Here is a 19,482-nt window from a genome sequence, read left to right as displayed (position 1 = left end):
GCATCTCCCCCTCTCTGTGTGTGTGGATTTCTGGCTTTACATTTACTCCGTTTCTTGTATATGGGGTGGGGGGGACATATGCTACATTTGCCCTGAAGTACATCTCCATACATCTTCCACTGTAGGTAGGCAGGATTGCCACATATGGTTGTGCAGGTTGTGTACTGCCCAACTCATGGATGTGCCATTCACATCATCTGGCTGAAAAGCAGAGATGTTAGGGATACTTGGCTGAACATAGAAAACACTTGATGTTTTCCTAGCACATCCTTCTCTCGTCCAGCAGAGTCACCCTACGTTCTACCATCCTGAAGGGAGGGGTTCAAAAATCTCCATTCTAATCCTTAAATGGTGGGCCCTTCTAATGAAGACTCTTGGGAATATCTTTAAAGGGCAACACTTTGGGGGAATTTTCTCACAAGCTTCATGAGGACAAACAACTAAGCCCGTGAGCCACAACTACTGAGCCTGTGCTCTAGAGCCTGCGAGCCACAACTACTGATCCTGCGTGCTGCAACTACTGAAGCCCGCACGCTGCAACTACTGAAGACTGCGCGCCTAGAGCCTGTACTCTGCAACAAGAGAAGCCACCACAATGAGAAGCCCGCGCACCGCAATGAAGAATAGCCCCTGCTCGCCACAACTAGAGAAAGCCCGCACGCAGCAACGAAGACCCAATGCAGCCAAAAAAATAAATCGATAAAATAAATAAATTAAAAATAATAATAATAAATAAATAAATTTATATTAAAAAAAGACACCTGGGTATGATGTTTTCTTTGTGGGAAGATTAACTGGTTCAATTTTTTTAAGTGTTATGAAATTATTTAGGTTTTCTATTTTTCCTTAAGGCAATTCTGTTAAATATATTCCAGGAATGCGTTCATTTTACCTAAATTTAAAACTTTATGGGCAAAAAGTCAAACATATTGTTCTCTAGCTTTTTACCCTCCGCTGACTGTACACAGCCCCTTTTCCCATTCCTAAAGTTGTATGGCTATGTTGCTCTAAATATGGTTAGGCTCATTTTCTGCCATTTTGGTTTCTACTCATTGTTTTATTGATTTTACTTTATTTGAATCATTTCAATTGTCCTTTTCCTCATTTTTTTAAGCCCTCAGAAACCAAGAGCAAACTGAGACACATGGACTTTTTCTTACATTTCAGAATCAAGTGAGTGCCTCTCCCATTGCAACAATGAGAATTTCTTTCTTCTCTTGTAACATTTAAAGATTCATCTATTACAGGCCATGCAATGAGATGCTCTATCCAGTTTCTAACTTTTTCACATCCAAACACATGTATCCACTCCCCCATCCCTTCCCCCACATCAGCTTGTGCATCTTCCTTTTCCTCCCTTTTCTGAACATCTTCCCATTCCCCCTTTCTGTTTGAGTCCTTCAAAACCCTGCTAAGGTACACCACCTACAAGAAACCACCTTAGTTTGGAAATTGAAGTATGACTCCACTCATAGCTCCACAACTAGCCTCCAAGCTCCTTTAGGATCCCTTCTCTCACACTTGAGATACATAATTAAGGAAGAAAGTATAATTTTCCCAGCTTGGGTCTCACGCCCAAACATTTCTCAGGAGAGGGCAAGACACCATAATTGATATTCCCAACAAGACTGAATTCGACAGGAAAAGTGAATGCCACAAGAAAATCAGGGAGAAGGAGTAGACAGGTCAAAACTACAGATGTCCTAGCCATTTAATATTCAGATTGGCGGTTGGGAAGAGGAAAGGATGCTTGGAGACTTGGCAGGTCAGAGTTTCCGTTCTAATCCACAAGGGGACGCGAAAGAACCGCTTGCGCGGGTTCCGCCCTGGGAGCTGCCGCTCTAGGCTGCATCCCGCACCTCAACTGCATTTCCGCTGGCGCTCCACCGCTGGAAGCTGCGTCTTGCGGCCTAGTTGCCGCGAACCGTGCAGCATCTTCTCTCGTCGTCCACTATGACCTGCAGCCGACAGTCCCGGCGCCCTGGGTGAGTAATTGCGGGGTCGCACTGCCCAGGGACCCCCGGCGGCCTCCAAGGCCGGTGCTCCGTCTCCCCGCCCCCGACAGGAGGGGAAACTGAGGCCTGAGATGGGGGGAGCTCCAGCCGCAGGTCACCTCGGAGCCCTTGTTCGCTCCCTGTTCTGAGCCCGTCCCCCCTGCCGCGTGTGGACCTTTCGGGACTCGTGTCCTAGACAAAGAGGCCTCGGGTCACCGCGCCACCGGCCGGCGCCGGTTCGGAGCGTGAGGTCCCCTGGCCTCACCCGCCCCGTGGGGAGACTTGTGCTCGCTGATGTCGAGAGACCGGTCGGGTGACGCGTGGGCCCGAGGTCCCGCAGGGGGTCGTGCAGAGCCCGTGTGAACCTGGCCCGAGGGGCGCCAGAACCCCTGATTCACTGCCCATCATCTCCGACTCTAGCGTTTCAGGCCCCAAAGCCGCTCGTCGGTTACCGGTCAAATACTCTGGTGAGCGTTAGCCCATTTCCGCCTAATAAGCTTTAAGGGAAAGTGTTGAAACCTCCATTTTCCAAACGGGTGTTTGAGCTTTAAAGTGAGGGCGCCCCAGCCCCTAGGGCAAGTGCTCCTGAGGGCCTTGAACTGGGGGCCGTGGCCTTCCTGCCATGCGGCAGAGGGGGTGGTCCCTGGGCTCCGGGGGGTTCTGGGAACTGTCTTGCAAAGCCTTGTGCAGGAGAATGGGGCTGGGTTTGGGGGCCAGAAAGGCCTGAGTTCAGATGCTGACGCAGCCCCTCGTTAGCTGTGGAACCTCGGGTGAGTTACTTCATTCTCCTGAGCTTTCCTTTCCTTCCAGGGGGGAAACAGCAAGCAGTCGGGAGGGCAGAGGCCTGGTCTGTGTCTTTGAACCCCAGTGCCTGGCAAGTGGTTAGTAGGTACTTAGTTGGTATTTTGTGGGTGGAGGAGTACTCGAGGCATTTTTACGAGAAGTTGGTCTTCCTGTGGCCTCTGTTGCTGAGGGGAGATGGAGTCTTTCCATGAAGTGAGGATAGTGTTGGGGTCCCGGGCTTGGCTGGGCAGCTTTCCCCTGCCTGGGCGGAGAGCCGGCTGCTGACATGGGCTCCTCTGCCTGGCTCTTCTTCTGCCCTTTGTTGCCTCTGCATTCAGAAGTGATCGTGGGCTGCCCGTGCCCTGGTCACTGGTAGTGCCGGCAGAGGAGTTGCTGAAAGCGTTTCCCCGTGTTTGGAGGGTTCACTCCTGTTCCTTCCCAACTCTGGAGCTGTCCCACTCGGCCGTCCTCCCGCCGCCTTTACATATGCTTCCTGGCCCCTGGTGTGCGGCTTACTGAGTGTTCCCTATGCGAGGCCCAGTGCTAGTTGCAGAGAAGCTTTTAGAAAAGGAAGGTAAAGCATGGGCTGTGTCTAAGGAGCTATGGGCTGGCTGTGGAGCCACTGTTCGGGTAATTTTCACCAAGGGCTTCCCTCCAGGAAGCCAGGTCTGCCTCCCCCCTCTCCCCTTTCCAGGTCCTTAGTCAAGCATGTTTCCTGGTGTGATGTAGTGGGGGAAGTGGCTTGATGTGAGATGAGGGCACTAATCATACTTCATGGAAATCGTTGGTTTTCTTGTTTTTTTGCCTCTCTCTGCTCTGATCTCAAGGTCAGTGTGTGAGTTTTGCCTCTCCGCAGCCTCAGTGCCTGGCAGGTGTCCGGTGCTCAGCAACTGTGCAACAACTGCCCAGGAGGAAAGAAGGAAAGGACAGACGCATCCCGGTGAGGTGGCATGGCCCATCATGTCATGGAGAATCAGGGGAAGACTGCTTGTGAGCCAGCCAGCCAGGGGAGAGGTGGGGGCACTTCCTGTGTTTCCTTTTCTTGGAATTGTTCTTCTTGTTGGCCAGTATTTATCCCTTGGAGGTCCCTTGGCATGAGATGGAGCCCAGTCCACCAGGGGAGACTTTCCCCATGGCCTGCAGTTATGGTGGCAGGAACCAGAGCAGTATTGCACTTGGACAAGGCTTCAATAGACACCAGACCTCACCTCTGCAGGCAGCCTGAGGTGCCTCTACCCCTCCTACCCCACCCCTGGGTCAAGGCCAGACCAGGCCAGGCAGGTGCTGCACGCTCCCAGACCTGTCCTGGACTTTTATCCTGTTCAAGATCCAGCTTCCAGAAACTGTACAGTGTCATTAGAGTTTGCACAAAAGATGATCTGAAAAGGCCTCTGCCTCAGATGCAGATGAGCTGTTGTCCCATGTGGAGTTATAACTTCCGTCCTGTTCATGAGTGGTGGCGTGGCTCGTGGGTGGTACCAGCAGCGCATGTTTGTGAAGTGGCCGCGATGCACGTACTCGGCCTGGGCTTCCCAGCACGTGCTGTGGCCAGGTGGGATCTAGGTCACTCATCCAGGGCTTCTCGATTGTTGCAGAGGAGACCCTTGAGATGTGTCCCCATCCTGTCAAGAAGTGGCTGGACCACGTGCTGCTGAGGTGAGCTCTGTTCCCTGGAGATCTGGGGCTTTGCCTCCCTCAAGGTACACACAGGTCCCGCCGTGGTCCTGGAAGCAGCTAGAGGAGAGACGAGAGTGGCTTCGACCCGGCCCTCAGCGTTACCCTGTCTGGGGCCTTTGGGAACACACTTGGTTCCTCTTTACGTGCTTGTTTCTGAGAGCCCCTGGGGAGCCCTTCCTCAGACTGTTTGTTATGTTGGCAGCAGAATGTGTGAACGGAGGCAGGGAAAGGATTTCGGTATGCCCACCTGTACCCAGGTGTCAGTCACTTCTCTGCCTCCTCCTAACTTTGGGACCTTCTCTTATCGCTGGTTTCATCCTCCATAAAGCAGGACTACAATGAGGCCATTTGTCCTCAGATCACCTAGTCCCTGTCTTTTACAACCTAAGAACTCTGTCACTTTTCTTTCAGAGGTGTCCTTCCTTTGTCTCTCCCTTCCGGGCCACGTGGAAGGCTTTTTTGCAGGATTAGAAGCACATACTGGGTCCTTGTGCTCTGTTAGGCCGACTGCTCCAGGCCTCTGCCATTGGCCTCGTTTTTCAGCAAGCCCTCTGTCCTTTCCTGCCCCTGCACTTGGAAGTGATCACGGGCTGCCTGTGGCCTGCATTTTGGTAGTGCAGGCAGAGGAAACGTAGGGTTGTCCTGCATTTGGAGGGTTCACATCCTCACCCTGTAGTTCGGGAGCTTTCCCACACACTCCTGCTTCTTCCCTGCCACACCTCGGACCTCCAGGGCCTTGGGGTCTATCATGCGTGCATTAGTGTCGTTGTTGGGGCATTCGCTTCCTGCCCCTGCTGTTGGGAACCAGGCCCTGTGTGCTGCTTAAGTTCCCCTTGATGCCCAGTTGCTATCAGTCGGCCATGGCACGTTCCCGTAAACCTGGCAATGGCATCCTTTTCCGCCTTCACTGGTCAATTACACATTGGTCAGCGTTGGCCACCCTGCCATAGGCCATCCACTGTCTCCCTTTTTAGAGTTAACTACTGTTTTTTAATGAGGAAATAGTGTGTCTGTTCAGGAAATAATAACAGCCAACATCTGCAGAACGTTTACTGTCTGGTAACTCTTGCACTAAGTCCTTTCCTGGTGCCTGACGTGCTCTGCTGTGAGCAGGGACGAGGCGGGTGCTCATCCTTGGCTTCTTGTCTGTTGCAGATGAGTCCACTGTGTGCAGAGGTGTCATGGAACTTGTCATCAGGAGTGGTCTAGACCCCAGTGTCCTTGAGGAAAGATCTCTGGTCCATTCTCTGGAGTGTTGGGTCCTCTGATCCGGTAGTCGTGTGTGTGTGTTCCCAGGGGCTTTGGGTGAAGATGTAGGGGAGCCGAGAGGTGAGCTGAAGGCAGCATCCACGAGTCCCCAGGTCTGCTCACCACCCCAGCTCTGGGCATCCTGGACCACATCTGGCCCTTCACTGTCTGCAGTGGCTGCTGCAGGGGTGGAGCCTCTAGAGTTCCACTGGGGCAGTGAGAGTTGTGGGGTATCTGTCCTTCCCTGGAGTGTGGGCAGAAGGATGTTGTGATGGAAAATGGGGGGACCTGGGCATCAGAGATTCCTCCCCTGGCTTTGAATCCCCTTCTGCTGCTGGCTTAGTCAGTGTCCTGTTCAGAACCTTGTTTTCTTCATTTGTAAAACCAAAGCTGTGTTAGAGGTGACTTTGTGGTTGTTAAGACCACATGATTTCTGTAATTTCCAACTGCAATATTTTCCCATTTTTGTCCAAAGTGACTTCTCTTTTTTTTTTTTTGAGTGGATTTTTTACTGTGCTGTTTTTTTTTTAATTTATTTTTGGCTGTGTTGGGTCTTTGTTGCTGTCTGCGGGCTTCCTCTAGTTGCGGTGAGCAGGGGCTACCCTTCGTTGTGGTGCGCAGGCTTCTTATTGTCGTGGCTTCTCTTGTTGCGGAGCATGGGCTCTAGGCGCACACGCTTCAGTAGTTGTGGGTTGCGGGCTCTAGAGTGCAGGCTCAGTAGTTGTGGCACATGGGCTTAGTTGCTCCGCGGCATGTGGGATCTTACCCGGCCAGCGCTCAAACCTGTGTCCCTTGCATTGACAGGCAGATTCTTAACCACTGCGCCACCAGGGAAGCCCCAAAGTGACTTCTCTTTGATTCCCCTTGGGAGAAGGTTCCTGTTGGGCTTTTGCAGGAAAGAATGGCCACTCCGTGGGTCCTGTGCTTGGCTGGGTGGTTTTCCCAGACTCAGTCTACCGTATAGGCCACTGGCACTCCCTTCTCTTCCTGGAGCTCTCTCTGCCTTGTACGCACCTGCATTCAAAAGGTGGCCATGGGCTGTCTGTGCTCTGGTCGTTGATAATGCAGGGAGAGGAATTGTGGAAAGCAATTTCCCGTGTTTGGAGGGTCCACACCTGTCCCTTTCAAATGCTGGCGCTTTCACACACTCCTGCTTCTCTCCAGCCCGTGCTTTCCAGCCCTCAGGCACTGGGGGCTGCTGTGTGACAGGCAGTGACAAGAGACTTCCGAGCTTGGCCTGTCTCAGCTTGGCCTCCTGTTAGCAGAGCCAGGCTACATCTGTGTCAGGTTTAGATACTTTACGGGTGTAAGGAACCAGGATGAATTATACGTAATGAATAAGCAGGATGTTGGGTGGTGTATAGTCGTTGCTGTAAGATTTTCAAAGGGAAGCAGCTTGTTGGAGGTGGCGGACCTGGCCTTTGAAGGAGTGGGATGTGATAGGCCATAGGAAGGTCTTGGGGGAAGGGAGGAACACGAGGACGATTTGAGGCTGGGGTGAGCATGAGCACCTGGGAGTCCGGTGTACAGGCAGTAATGACAGTGCGGGGGACAGCTGCTGGGGTGGCGGTCCCCGCTCCTGCCACAGGGGTAGGGCCGAGTGGGAAGAGCTCCTGAGAGCGAGGTCTCCAGCCGTCTCTCTGCCAGTTACTACATTTGCTCTGTCGCCATGAGAAGGCCCATTTTTTAAAGACTGTTCATTTTGACTCTTCTCTGGGAGTTTTGAGATTCCTTTTTCAGCCAGGTTTAGTGTGAAAAGTCCGCAGCTCATGCCTGACTAATTGGGGGCACTCTCACGCGTGTCAGCTTGAAGGAAGACGAGGTAACGTTGGAGAGTTATCCCTGGTCCTGACCTCCTGCCCCGTGGCCTCCTCGTCACTCTGCGGTGCTGCCTTGGAGGAAGCCTCAGGGATGGAAGCTCTGGCCTCTCAGGATGGTGACCTGGGTCCCAGCTCCCCTGGAAGGGCCTCCTCATGGTGAGTAACTGCCAAGGGGCTAAGTCGGCCTGTGTTTCTGAAATAGAAATTCCAAGCTGCCGGCCTCATGTGACTTCCTCCTTTAGGTTGTTCTGGGGCTGTTCACGGATGCTGGCGTAGCAGAGTGAAGAGGGGTGTTGCCGCCGATCATCACCAGACCTCCTTCTCCTGTTGCCTCAGCACAGTATGGAAGGGCTTTGTCCCTGTAAGCGGGGCAGAGGGCAAGTCCTGGGACTCTGGGGACTTGGGATTCAGAACTGGAGACCTTCAGCTGGCTCTGCCCTTCCCAGCAGGTGCCACAGAGCACCGCGGACCCAGAAGTCTGCTTTCCTTCCATCTGGACCAGGTCATCCAGTGGCCTCCGTGTCCCCTTGTCTGCTCCTGGTGTAACTTTTTAGAAACAAGAGTTCCCATTGGAGTCTTCTGTGCTGGCCATCGTGTCCTCTAACCCACTTCAATAAATCTTGAAACTGCCTTGCCGCCTTTTATGGTTTTGTTTTCTTTTTTTAATACTTGCTTCCATGTGCACAGCTGGGTATAGAGACAGTGGGTCACAGGGGCAGGTCTTCCAGGTTTCAGTCATTGAGACTTTCCACTTAGCACACTCCTGAGGCCTGACCTAGGGATGGGGGATGGGATGTAGACTTGACATGGGGTTGAATAATCCCAGGTGCTTCTGGGGGCTCAGGTTTAGCAGAGATGGGAATTGTTGGCGGAGGAATGTTTGCTCCAGGGCTTTGGAAGAGAGGATGAGGGTGCAGTGGATGTAGAGACAGTCAGGGGCTGAAGTCCTCGAGGAAGCAGGAGCGCCTTGGGCTCTGGGGGTGAAAGTACACGGGGTGAATTTGGGGAGATGGTTTGGAGCAGGGCTGGGAGAGGGATGTATGAGGAACAGCTGCCCTCGGGAGAACTCTGCGGGTGTGGTGGGCAAAGGCCAGGCGTTGGGGTTCCTGGTACAGTAACAATAACAGCAGTGGTGCGCTTCACCACCCTGTGGGTACATGGTACTCTGCTCACCTTTCAGGTGTCATCCACGCAGGGGAACTCTCCCAAAGGCCCTGGTGAGAAAGGAGGAGTTCGCTGTCCATTCCTTCCAGTGACGTTGAATCACCTTGACTGGGGCTGAGGTAGAAACCAGGTGGTCAGGCCCACCTTTGTGAGGTCAGCAAATTGCTGGCTTCTGTCAGTGGGAGGCATTCTTGGGCCTGGAGGGTCCACACTGCCGGGCAGCCGCAGCAGAGGTCCTTGTTTCTGCCGTTCCCCTCTCCTCGGTACCTGCCCAAGGGCCACGTGAAGTCTCCCATTTGCTCTCTTGAAGACCCCCCACCTGCTCTGACTCCTCTCTGGGCCAGTTTCATCCCACTGTGGCCCTAGTCCTCTAGTGAAAAAGGAGCAAGCACATGTCCGCCCACTTAGCCAAAGCCCCTTCCTTTCCAGCGAGATTTCGCTGCTGGTTGTTGCCTCGACACTTGGAGCCCTCTTTCTTTAACACCGACCATCCCCTCGTTGCTAAGCAACTTCCTGTAAGCTTTTGGTACCAGTGTCTATGCCCCACTCCCCTCCCCTTTATTCTGTTTATTCTTTCATGGTTTTCTGGACCCCCCCCACCTCAATCCTATAGCCTGGGGGTCCTTGGTGCCATTTTGTCTGTGTCCTGTGGGAGGGGGCGGCGATGGAGCACTGGAGAGGGGAGAGGCGCGAGGTGCTGTGGTTGGTGAAGTGGGGGCGGGGAGGGGAGTCACAAGCCTACGGAGGTGTGATCTCTGACCGTGGCTTGGCCCAAGGGCACCAAAATTTCCTTCGTAATTCGCCAGCCTGGTCACTTTCCGGAGGCGTCACTCATTCCTCGCCCTGTTTCTGTGGCATCCTGGTATAATGACTGGAGGTGGGGGTGGGTGAAGTAATGCATTAGAAACACAGGTTGCACCACCCCGCCTGCCTGCCCCGCATGTAGCACTCAGTAGAGGACAGCACTTCCTGGTCGTTAACCTGTTCACTTTCAAATTATAAATGATGCTCGCCCCTGACCCAGCCTCTTAAGTCTGCCCTCTCCTGCTCTCTGCTACCCTCGCCCACCTGACCCTCAGCCCCAGCTTAGGCTTCCCACTTACCAGGGTAGACACGCAGGGCCCTCCCCTGTGACCATGGTCTACTGTCCACCCGCATCTCACACATCATGCCCCACAAGCACCATAGGCCCCAGCCGTGCTACGACGTAAGGTTCCTGACCATGCTGCCCTTTTCCTGGCCTGCGTTTTGTGTGCCTGGAACGCCCCTTCCATTTCAGATGCTCGCCTGACTCAGCTTGTGTCACTTCCTGTAGGAAGCCTTCACTGGCTAAACCTCCACCCAGAGTGGATCCCCTGCCCTTCCTTCCATTCACATCAAGTTCAATTTTGGGTAGGCACAATTCTAGGAAATGATCAATAAAAGAAGGCAAAAGAGCGAAAACCCCTGCCTTTATGCTGCTTCCATTTTAGAGGACAGGGACATACCATAAACGAAGTATTGAAATGTCTAGTGTGCTAGAGAAGGACTGAGAAGAAAAATAGTCAAGCAGAGAAACAGGACAGGAAGTCTGGGGACAAGCAGGGGGCGTGGCCTTTGAATCTGGAGATGGAGAAGGCCTCACCTAGGAGGTGTGATTTGAGTAGAGGGAGGAGCTCTCACCTCTGGGCGTTCATGGCAGCCTGTGCAGTCTCCATCACGGCACGGACCAGCGATGGGAGGAATCTTCCCTCTGGGATACCAGGCCCAGGGAACTGGGGGGACAAGACACCTCTGAGGCCTCTGCAGGGCGACGGCTAATTAGCAACGTCTGCCATGTGGTGAGGGCAGCAGCCGAATCAAGTTGGGATTAGCTAGTCAGGCCAGGCTGTGCACGTCTGGAGGGCAGGCTCTGCACTGTCAGCGCGCAGCCCCTCGCCCCACCCCCCGACCACAGCTCAGTGGACTCGGTGCCATCACCCATGGGCAGGCCTAACCCATGACCTAGTCTAGGACCAAGAACAGTGCTAACCAAGCCAGGCGTGTTTTCCTCTTGGGGGGTTCTTAGCGTGTCAAGAGCCTGAGTGATTGGATGCAGGAACAAAAACAGGAAGAGATGGAAGAATTAAGTCCCTTTAACAGCAGAGTCCAGAGATGCAGAGCATTGAGCTCCTGTTGTAGGCAAGAGAACCATTTCTAGAATGTTTACAGGGAGAGGATGAGATTCCAATTTCCAAACCATGTTTGTGCTGCTATACAAGGCCTGGCTATGGAGTCTGAGCAGCACTTGCTACAAGGCCTGGGGTTCAGTTTTCCCTGAATTCTTATAAGCATGGCCAAGTGACCAAAATCCTCGTCTTCCTTTTCTTTCTAAGAGAAGTTACATACACCATCACTGTACCATTAGTAGAGGGAGCTAAATGAGTCTCTGCTCATAACAGCCTACAGGGTATTACTTACCAGTGTAGTGGCTGACACAGGCGAGGAGCTCAATCTGCATTGAAGGATGAGGGATGAAGCCAGTGGTGGCCTCGACCATGGGTACCAGGAATAGTTCACTGAGGCCCCTCTGCCCCCATGACTACAACTGGCATGTCACCAGGATACCTAACTCCGCCTGCATTAGGAAGCGACCTAGAGAAACCATTAAGAGCCTGTTGAATTCTGATGTCCCTTAATTGCTGTGGGGCCTGGAGCACATTCTTTTGCCTCCTTGAGCCTCGGTTTCTGGCTCTGTAGTTTGACCATCAGAATAGGACCTACCACGAATAGTAATGATGAAATAAGATGATGCTTGTTAAATGCATAACACAGTACCTGCCTCACACTGGGTGCTCTGTACACATCAGCTATTTTTATTCGGTGAGCATGTCTAGCTTGATAGTTAAAATGAAGAACAAATATAAAATGTCATTATGACAGACTCATCAGTCATCTATTAACGTGACACCGTAAATACTTCTTTGCAAATTTGCAGACGTCCCAGTGGGGCTGGTGTTAATCATCCCTACCATTGATTGAACTTTTATTAAATTGCATGCACTGTACTAAGTGAGCCTGTATATATAATTACTTCACTTAATCTTCACAACAACCAGTGAGGTAGACTTAATTATTCTCCATTTTATAAATGAGGAAACCAAAGCTCAGAGAAATGAAGGGACCTGTCTCCCTTCCAATGAATGGTTCAGCTGGCTTACCATTTCCTGGTGTATCAAGTAGTGAAAAATGTTGCAGGCTGATTTCATAAATAGCACAAGCATACGAGGCTGTCAGATGCTTGTTTGTACTGGGAAACTGGAAATTAGGATATTTTACTATTCCCTCCATCTGTTTCAAATTATGGCCTATTATCCAGTCTTCCTAAAATACTCCCCATCTAGATCACCAGTCTTGAGGACTGAACTTGTGAACCTGACATGTACAGAGACGATAGGCATGTTTCAGCCAACGCCAAAGTATCAAGTGCGCATCTCATTACGGCTGTGTCTGAGGCAGGAGTCATCCTAGGTCTCCTAAGCTTGAAAAAACCTTGGCAGGGTATGACCGAGGTGGCCCAAGAACCAGGATTAGGGTCAGAAGGGCTATGATCCTATCAGCAAGTTGGTGCCTGGTACCAGAGGTGAGGCAGCTGGTGGGAGTTTTATGTATAGTATAATCAAGCCAGGAGAACGGCCATCTGGGAGAATGAAGGTTTATTTGTCCATGCAAAAAAGATTTGTCAGGCACTGTGCTGAGAAGCAGGATCTGCCCTCATGGGGATCACATACAGGTATATACATAATAAATTCTGTTTCCAGATATTTATGGAACAGTCACTATGTGTGGGCCTTGCTCTAAGCTGTGCACACAATCCTGAACAAAGCTGAGGAGGGGCCTCATGGAGTGTACAGTCTAGAACAGCACTGTCCAATATAAACCCATACATGTAATTTAAAATTTTTCGGGCTTCCCTGGTGGCGCAGTGGTAGAGAGTCCACCTGCCGATGCAGGGGACACAGGTTCGTGCTCAGGTCCGGGAAGATCCCGCATGCCGCAGAGTGGCTGGGCCCGTGAGCCATGGCTGTTGAGCCTGTGTGTCCGGAGCCTGTGCTCCGCAACGGGAGAGGCCACAACAGTGAGAGGCCCGCGTACCGCAAAAAAAAAAGGAAAAATTTTCCTACTAGCTGCGTTAAAGAAATAAAAAGCAGATGAAATACATTTTAGTAATATGGTTTTATTTGATTCACTACATCAAAAAATACTTTCATTTCAACATATAATTAATATAAAAATCATTGAGATGTTTTATATTTTTCCCCCAAACTAAATATTTGAAATCTAGTGTACATTTCATGCTTATAGCACATCTTGGTTATGCTTACAGCACATGTGGCTGGTGGCTACCTTATTGGACAGCACACAGATCTAGATGATGAGGGGTTCGAGGCTAATTCCACGAAAGAAGAGTGTTGCAAGGATGCCTTCTTTACAGGAAGGCTGCTGCATCTGGTACAGAAGCTCCTCCAGCCTGGGTTCCCCATCCCCTGGAATCCCTCTTCCCCATCTTGGCAGAGCAGGGCCAGGTATATATCAGGTGTGCCGGATGGAATCCCTGCATCATGTTCCAGAAGCTACTGGAGGCAGGATGCCAAGTTCCGTAGTGCTTGCCCAGCATAAGCCGCACCTCCTAGAGTTAACCTTAGTGTGCTGGGAGTGCGTTCATTCAGTCAGTTACTACTTGTTAATTGAGCACCTACTAAGTGCCAGCCTCTGTGCTAAGTAAGCACTGGGAACACACACCAGTGAACATAGACAGTTGATAGCTCACAGTCCCATCATGATAAACAAGTAACCCACAAATGAAGAAATCATTAAAAACTGTAAGAAATGCTATGGAGGACAAATGACAGGTGCTGTGAGATTCAACAGGACCACCTGACCTCTTTGGGGGTCAGAGAAGTTATCCCGGAGGAAGTAGAATTAACTGGGCAAAGGAGGAGTGGTCCACGTGCAAAAGCAGCATGGGGGATGCAGGGAGGAGCTCTAAGACAGCCAGTGGGGATGGCATGCACCATTGAGGATTAGGGCAGCAGCCTGGAGTGGCTGGGAGAGCGCTAGCTTTGGAGTCGCACGGATCTGGTCCAACCCAACCAGAAACTTGGGTGACAAGTTTCAACCTGTCTGGGCCCCAGTTACCTCCTTTAGAGGGATGTGGTGAAGATTAAACAGAGTGATGTATGAAAACTCTTGATATAGCAAATGCCCTACCTCATTGTTAAATTATTGACCTTTGTTATTATTTATTGAAGGTTCTTCTGTACCATATCAAGAAGATGGCTAAGTTTTGTGTTTGTTTCCTTCTCTTGGGGACTTCAGAAGGCTCCAAAGTAGAAGTGTTTGGAGAAGTGGAGACAGAAACCTCCCCCACCCCTTTATTTTTTCCCTTGCTTTATTTTTACTAGAAAATTTGAACAGTACAAGTAATAGATGACTTTTAAAAATAAACCTTTTATTTTGATAGTTTTAGATTTGCAGAAAAGTTTAAAACCTAGTACAAAGAGTTCCCATGTATCCTTCACCCAGGTGCCCCTAATAAGCACATTTGTCAAAATTAAGAAGTTAATACTGGTACCTTACCATTAACTGAACTCCAAGTTCAGTTTGGATTTCACCAGTTTCCCCACTCATGTCCATTTTCTGTGCCAGGATCCAATCCAGAATACCACATTACATTTAGTCATTATGTTTCCTTAATATCCTCCAATCTGCAACAGTTTCTCAGTCTTTCCTTATTTTTCATGACCTTGACAGTTTTTTGTTTTTGTTTTTGGCTGCTAAGTATGTGGGATCTTAGTTCCCCGACCAGGAATCGAACCTGTGCCGCTTGCATTGGGAGCACGGAGTCTTTTTTTTTTTTTTTTTAAGGTCACTGCAGTAGTGGTTGGAATAAGAGGCTGAAAGGATTTTTGTTTTTTGTTTTTTTTTTGGCTGTGTTGGATCTTTGTTGCTGCGCGCGCGCTTTCTCTAGTTGCGGCAAGTGGGGGGCTACTCTTCGTTGCTGTGCACAGGCTTCTCATTGCGGTGGCTTCTCTTGTTGCGGAGCACGGGCTCTAGGCACGCGGGCTCAGTAGCTGTGGCTCGCGGGCCCTAGAGCGCAGGCTCGGTAGTTGTGGCACCTCGGCCTAGGTGCTCTGTGGCATGTGGGATCTTCCTGGATCTGGGATCGAACCTGTGCCTGCATTGGCAGGCAGATTCTTAACCACTGGGCCACCAGGGAAGTCCCGACGTTGACAGTTTTGAAATGTGTTGGTAAGATATTTTGTAGAATGTCTCTCAATTTGGACTTTTCTGATGTTTTCTCATGATTAGACTGGAGTTATGGGTTTGGGGGAAGAATATCACAGAGGTGAAAAGGCCCTCTTAGCACATCCTATCGGAGTATATAACATGACTTATCACCAGTGATATTAACCTTGATTACTTGGTTAAGGTGGTAGCTGCCAGACTTCCCCACTATAAAGTTACTATTTTTTCTTTCCATACTCTAGTCTTTGGAATATAGGCTTGATTTTAATCGATTTTTAAGAAAACATATTTGGAAATCTTTGCCCAACAGTGAGAGAGTATATCTCTTTCTCAAGCACATTTGAAGTATTTACAAATAATGACCACATTATCTGCTGCAAAGCGAATCTCAAATACCAATGCATCAGTATCACATAGATTACAATATGACTATAACATAAAGACACGTAAAAACAAAACTTTAGACAATACTTAGACTTGAACTATTACGAACATACCGTATATCAAAACTTGGGGAATGCAGCTAAAACAGTACATAAGGAGAAGTTTATAACTTTGAAGGCCTTCATTGAGAAATTCCCTACAGTAAGGGGAGCCTGTGACTCATCACACAGGAGACTTACCTCCACTGACCAGTGTGGACAGGAGTTCAGAGGGTTTCTCCCCAGTGTTATGGTCTTGGGCACTCCTCCAGGACTTTAGCAAAACCCTGAGGGAATCAGAACCGCAGTGAACCACTGAGATTGAATGGCCCACCAGTTCCGAAAAATGGAGGCACAGAACAGTTCCTATTCGATTCTACAAAGAAAAGGGATAAAGGGAACTATGTTCAATATGCTGTGATAGGGACTTCCCTGGTGGTCCAGTGGTTAAGACTCTGCGCTTCCAATGCAAGGGGCGCAGGTTTGATCCCTGGTCAGGGGACTAAGATCCCACATGCATGCCGTAACTAAGAGTTTGCATGCCACAACTAAGGAGCCCGCCTGCCGCAATAAAACCCAACTCAACCAAATAAATAAATAAATATTTTAAAAAATCCTGTGGGGCTTCCCTGGTGGCGCGGTGGTTGAGAGTCCACCTGCCGATGCAGGGGACGTGGGTTCGTGCCCTGGTCCGGGAGGATCCCACATGCCGCGGAGCGGCTGGGCCCGTGATCCATGGCCGCTGAGCCTGCGCGTCCGGAGCCTGTGCTCCGCAACGGGAGAGGCCACAACAGTGAGAGGCCCGCGTACCGCAAAAAAAAAAAAAAAAAAAAATCCTGTGATAAACCATAAAGGAAAAGAATATAAAAAAGAATATATATACGTGTATAACTGAGTCACTATGCTGTACAGCAGAGATTGGCACAGCATTGTAAATCAACTATACTTCAATTAAAAAAAAAAAAAAGGGATGAGATATTTTCCCCACCCTAGCTTTGTGAAATAAGTTTCAGTTGTGATATCCATCAGAGGTGTTGAGGGAAACCAGAGTTTACATTATCTTTGATTTAGATCTGCTAAAGACATTGTTTTGTTGGGAGCAAGAGTTTTATAATTTTTTTAAAAAGCCGTCCTTTCCAAATGCAAGAAAGACAGCTTCTCAACAGTGAAAAAAGTACACAAGAATATAGGTTTAACCTCTTCTTAAAATAAAAAATTCTAAGTAACGAAGTTTGCTCCAACGTCACAGGTATTGCCTTTAAGTGCTACCTTTTTCAGAATGTGCCACCTCCTTGTAAAACTCTCGCCACTTCTAATAGACCCTGCGTGGGTTCTGCTCTCATAGGTTTAGCTGTCTTCTGCTTGAGGTGATCAAGCCTGGGAATACAAAGCTTCAAAGTGCCGATTCTTTGAGCTGTTCCCTGGCAGCCTTACCAGGGAGATCGTTAACGGTTAGGGTGGGATTCCTTGAGCTCCCTTGGAATGGGCTTGTTGAGGACCACCCTTCCCCACCAGAGAAGAATGTACTAAGAAAACCTACCCTTCTCTTTCAGTCAAGCATTTTCTATGGCATGCGCTCAACCAAGCATCCCCAGCATCTCTGCTTCTCAGCTATGAAGTATGATGTGAATGGCTCCCAGGAGGGGTACAGTGCACATCCCTATGTGGCAAACCTGCCTACCTTCAGTGGAAGGTGGATGGAGACATGCCTGGGATAAACCTAGAGTATGTCTCTAACCGTATGCAAAAAACCAGAATGAGTGTGGAGTTAGAAGTCCACACATAGGGAGAGGCAGAGCTGCAGGACAGGGAGTCCCAGAGGAATTCCAGTCCCCCGTGCTTGTTGTCTTGAAGGCCCAACTTGACCTCTGCCCTCCCCTTATTTGATGACATAAGCTTTCCAATAAATATTTCTTTTTAAAGTATAAGTTAGATTTCCGTCGCCAATGCATCCTCGCTAAAAGCCTGAGTTTTCCCCTTAACTTGCCCCAAATGGCCAGTTGTTAAGGTGTTCCATGGAGGGTTTGCTTATCCCGGTTGATCTTGCCTACCTAACGGGGATTCCAGCAAACAGGGCAGTGTATTGAGGTCTCAGAATAAACATGTAGTGACAGCCTTTGCTCCTGGCATTCAGACATCCGTCTATTCTCAGTGGCTTGTCCTTATTTGTCGGTCACTAAATTTATTTCCTGGTATTAAAAATAAGAGTAGGCACACTCCGTCCATGCGGGAGATGTATGTGTGATTTGGACCTTTTAACTGGAGGGGATGTTCTGGGGCAGCCACTCCAGTGGGGGCCCAAGTTGGCAATTAAGACTGCCTGGAAAATGGTGCTTTCAAGAGTGGGGGAAGTGAGCTCAGAGGAGCTCAAGGGGCCTATAGCGAGAAGAGGACACCAGCCAAGGCAGTCCTAGTATGTGCAAGGCCTTGGCAAATATTTTTTGTATAGCCCCTGTCTATATAAACAATTTTCTTAAAAATGTATTACAGAGGGGAAATCCCTGGTGGTCCAGTGGTTAGGACTCTGTGCCCTCACTGCCAAGGGCCTGGGTTCCATCCCTGGTCGGGGAACTAAGATCCCACGAGCCACGCTGCATGACAAAAAAAAAAAAAAAAAAAAAAAAAATTCTTGGGCCCCATGTGGAGCACTGTGATTTACTGATGAAGATTTAGATAATGGGTAGAGAAGAGGTGCTGAGACTTTATTTCTTGTCCTATCAGTGCACGTGAAGATTCTTGGTAATATCCAGACATCATCTCTTCCTCTTCAACTCCAAGAGCCATCTTTTCATGTTATTTATTGTAAAATGTGCCATTCTTGCTTAGTTTCTTATTTCCCACTGCAAAAAAAGGTATGCCCTTTGGAACCTGTTAGTATTGAAGCAATATAGATCTTCTTAACTTCGTATTTCTCTAATACATTTCTTTCCTTATATATTACATTACAATTCATACATTACTCATGATGCAGCATCCATGGTGGTGATCCCTACGTACTGGTTTCCAAGGACTCTCTCAAAGATTTTTACTGTGCCTCATTGATGAGAACTACGAATATAAATCTTACCCAGAGTATGCGGGAAAATGAGAATGATGATTTATTTTCTGGTCATGTTAAATTTATCATTTGCAATACTGTTTTGGAAATGTGGAGTAATACATCTTCCAATCATGACTTGAACTCTCTTTTTTTTTTTTGGTAGAAAGGAAAGTTGCTTTAATCAGAAAGCCAGCAATCTGGGGAGAAGGTAGACTCATGTCCCAAGAACAACTCCAAAGATTCTGCTAAGCCATGACAATTTTTAAAGGGAAAAAGGGGAAATAATCGCAGTTAAATATTAAGGAGGTCATATTCTTTGTCATTTTTCCGTTGCGTGCAGACCTGCTGACTTCTGATCTTCCTCTGGGTGCTCTCCTGCCCACGTGGTCTGCCTGCAAGTTTACCAAGGGGAAGCTAGGGGTAGATAGTAAGTCATTCTTTAACTACTTAATTCTTCATTATTACTCCTTCTAATCCAGGAAAGGAATCAACAGGTTAGGCAAGGCATTGTGTACATTCAGTAAAGCAAAAATCAGAAGTTAGGTTAAACGTTACCTAGTGATATCATTTTTATGATTAAGGTCTGAGAAAAACAGAGATGAACAAACAGAAAAGGTACAAAAGAGATGCTTACATATCTACTGTACAAAAGCCTAGATTTGCTAAGATGACTGTATTTCTCTTTTTATTACAAGTCTTTTCTCTGAAGTCAATATTTCATTCTCTTTCTTGGTAATATATATTTTCTCTCTCTTTAACTTTATTCTTTTTTTCCAATTCTGGTTTCATTTATTTAAATTAATTTTTATTGGAGTATAGTTGCTTTACAATGTTGTGTTAGTTTCTACTGTACAGCAAAATGAATCAGCTATACATACACATATATTCCCTCTTTTTCAGGTTTCCTTCCCATTTAGGTCACCACAGTGCATTAAGTAGTTCCCTGTGCTATACAGTATGTTCTCATTAGTTATCTATTTTATACATAGTATCAATAGTGTATGTATGTCAATCCCAATGCATCCATCTTTATTAAATTCCTTCTTGAGAAATTCTTTCATTTTTAT

The 19,482-nt window shown here is 48.7% G+C and overlaps 2 long non-coding RNA genes and 2 other non-coding genes across 7 annotated transcripts; all 4 read left to right on the top strand.

Annotated features, from left to right (window-relative positions):
* The first annotated feature begins 1,857 nt into the window (after positions 1–1,857).
* On the top strand, positions 1,858–5,681 carry LOC132505079 (uncharacterized). Of its 2 annotated transcripts, none has more exons than XR_009535234.1 (4): positions 1,858–2,461; positions 2,805–2,847; positions 3,605–4,433; positions 5,610–5,681. It is a non-coding gene; the product is annotated as an uncharacterized LOC132505079 (long non-coding RNA). The 2 variants fall into 2 exon arrangements; XR_009535235.1 differs by having other exon boundaries at positions 2,805–2,875.
* Positions 3,104–3,237, top strand: LOC132506608 (small nucleolar RNA SNORA71). The gene has a single exon (XR_009535920.1). It is a non-coding gene; the product is annotated as a small nucleolar RNA SNORA71 (small nucleolar RNA).
* An 823-nt stretch (positions 5,682–6,504) lies between the features above and the next one.
* On the top strand, positions 6,505–8,152 carry LOC132505077 (uncharacterized). Of its 3 annotated transcripts, XR_009535233.1 has the most exons (4): positions 6,505–6,576; positions 7,509–7,678; positions 7,765–7,862; positions 7,969–8,152. It is a non-coding gene; the product is annotated as an uncharacterized LOC132505077 (long non-coding RNA). The 3 variants fall into 3 exon arrangements; XR_009535232.1 differs by lacking the exon at positions 6,505–6,576 and having other exon boundaries at positions 6,613–7,678; positions 7,972–8,152; XR_009535231.1 differs by lacking the exon at positions 6,505–6,576 and having other exon boundaries at positions 6,616–7,678.
* On the top strand, positions 6,715–6,849 carry LOC132506603 (small nucleolar RNA SNORA71). Its single transcript, XR_009535917.1, has one exon. It is a non-coding gene; the product is annotated as a small nucleolar RNA SNORA71 (small nucleolar RNA).
* Positions 8,153–19,482: the final 11,330 nt, after the last annotated feature.

This window comes from Lagenorhynchus albirostris, chromosome 15 (assembly GCF_949774975.1).
Source record: "Lagenorhynchus albirostris chromosome 15, mLagAlb1.1, whole genome shotgun sequence".
NCBI lineage: Eukaryota > Metazoa > Chordata > Mammalia > Artiodactyla > Delphinidae > Lagenorhynchus > Lagenorhynchus albirostris.
The sequence above is the reverse complement of the archived record's forward strand: the minus strand, read 5'-3'. Positions and strand labels throughout refer to the sequence as shown.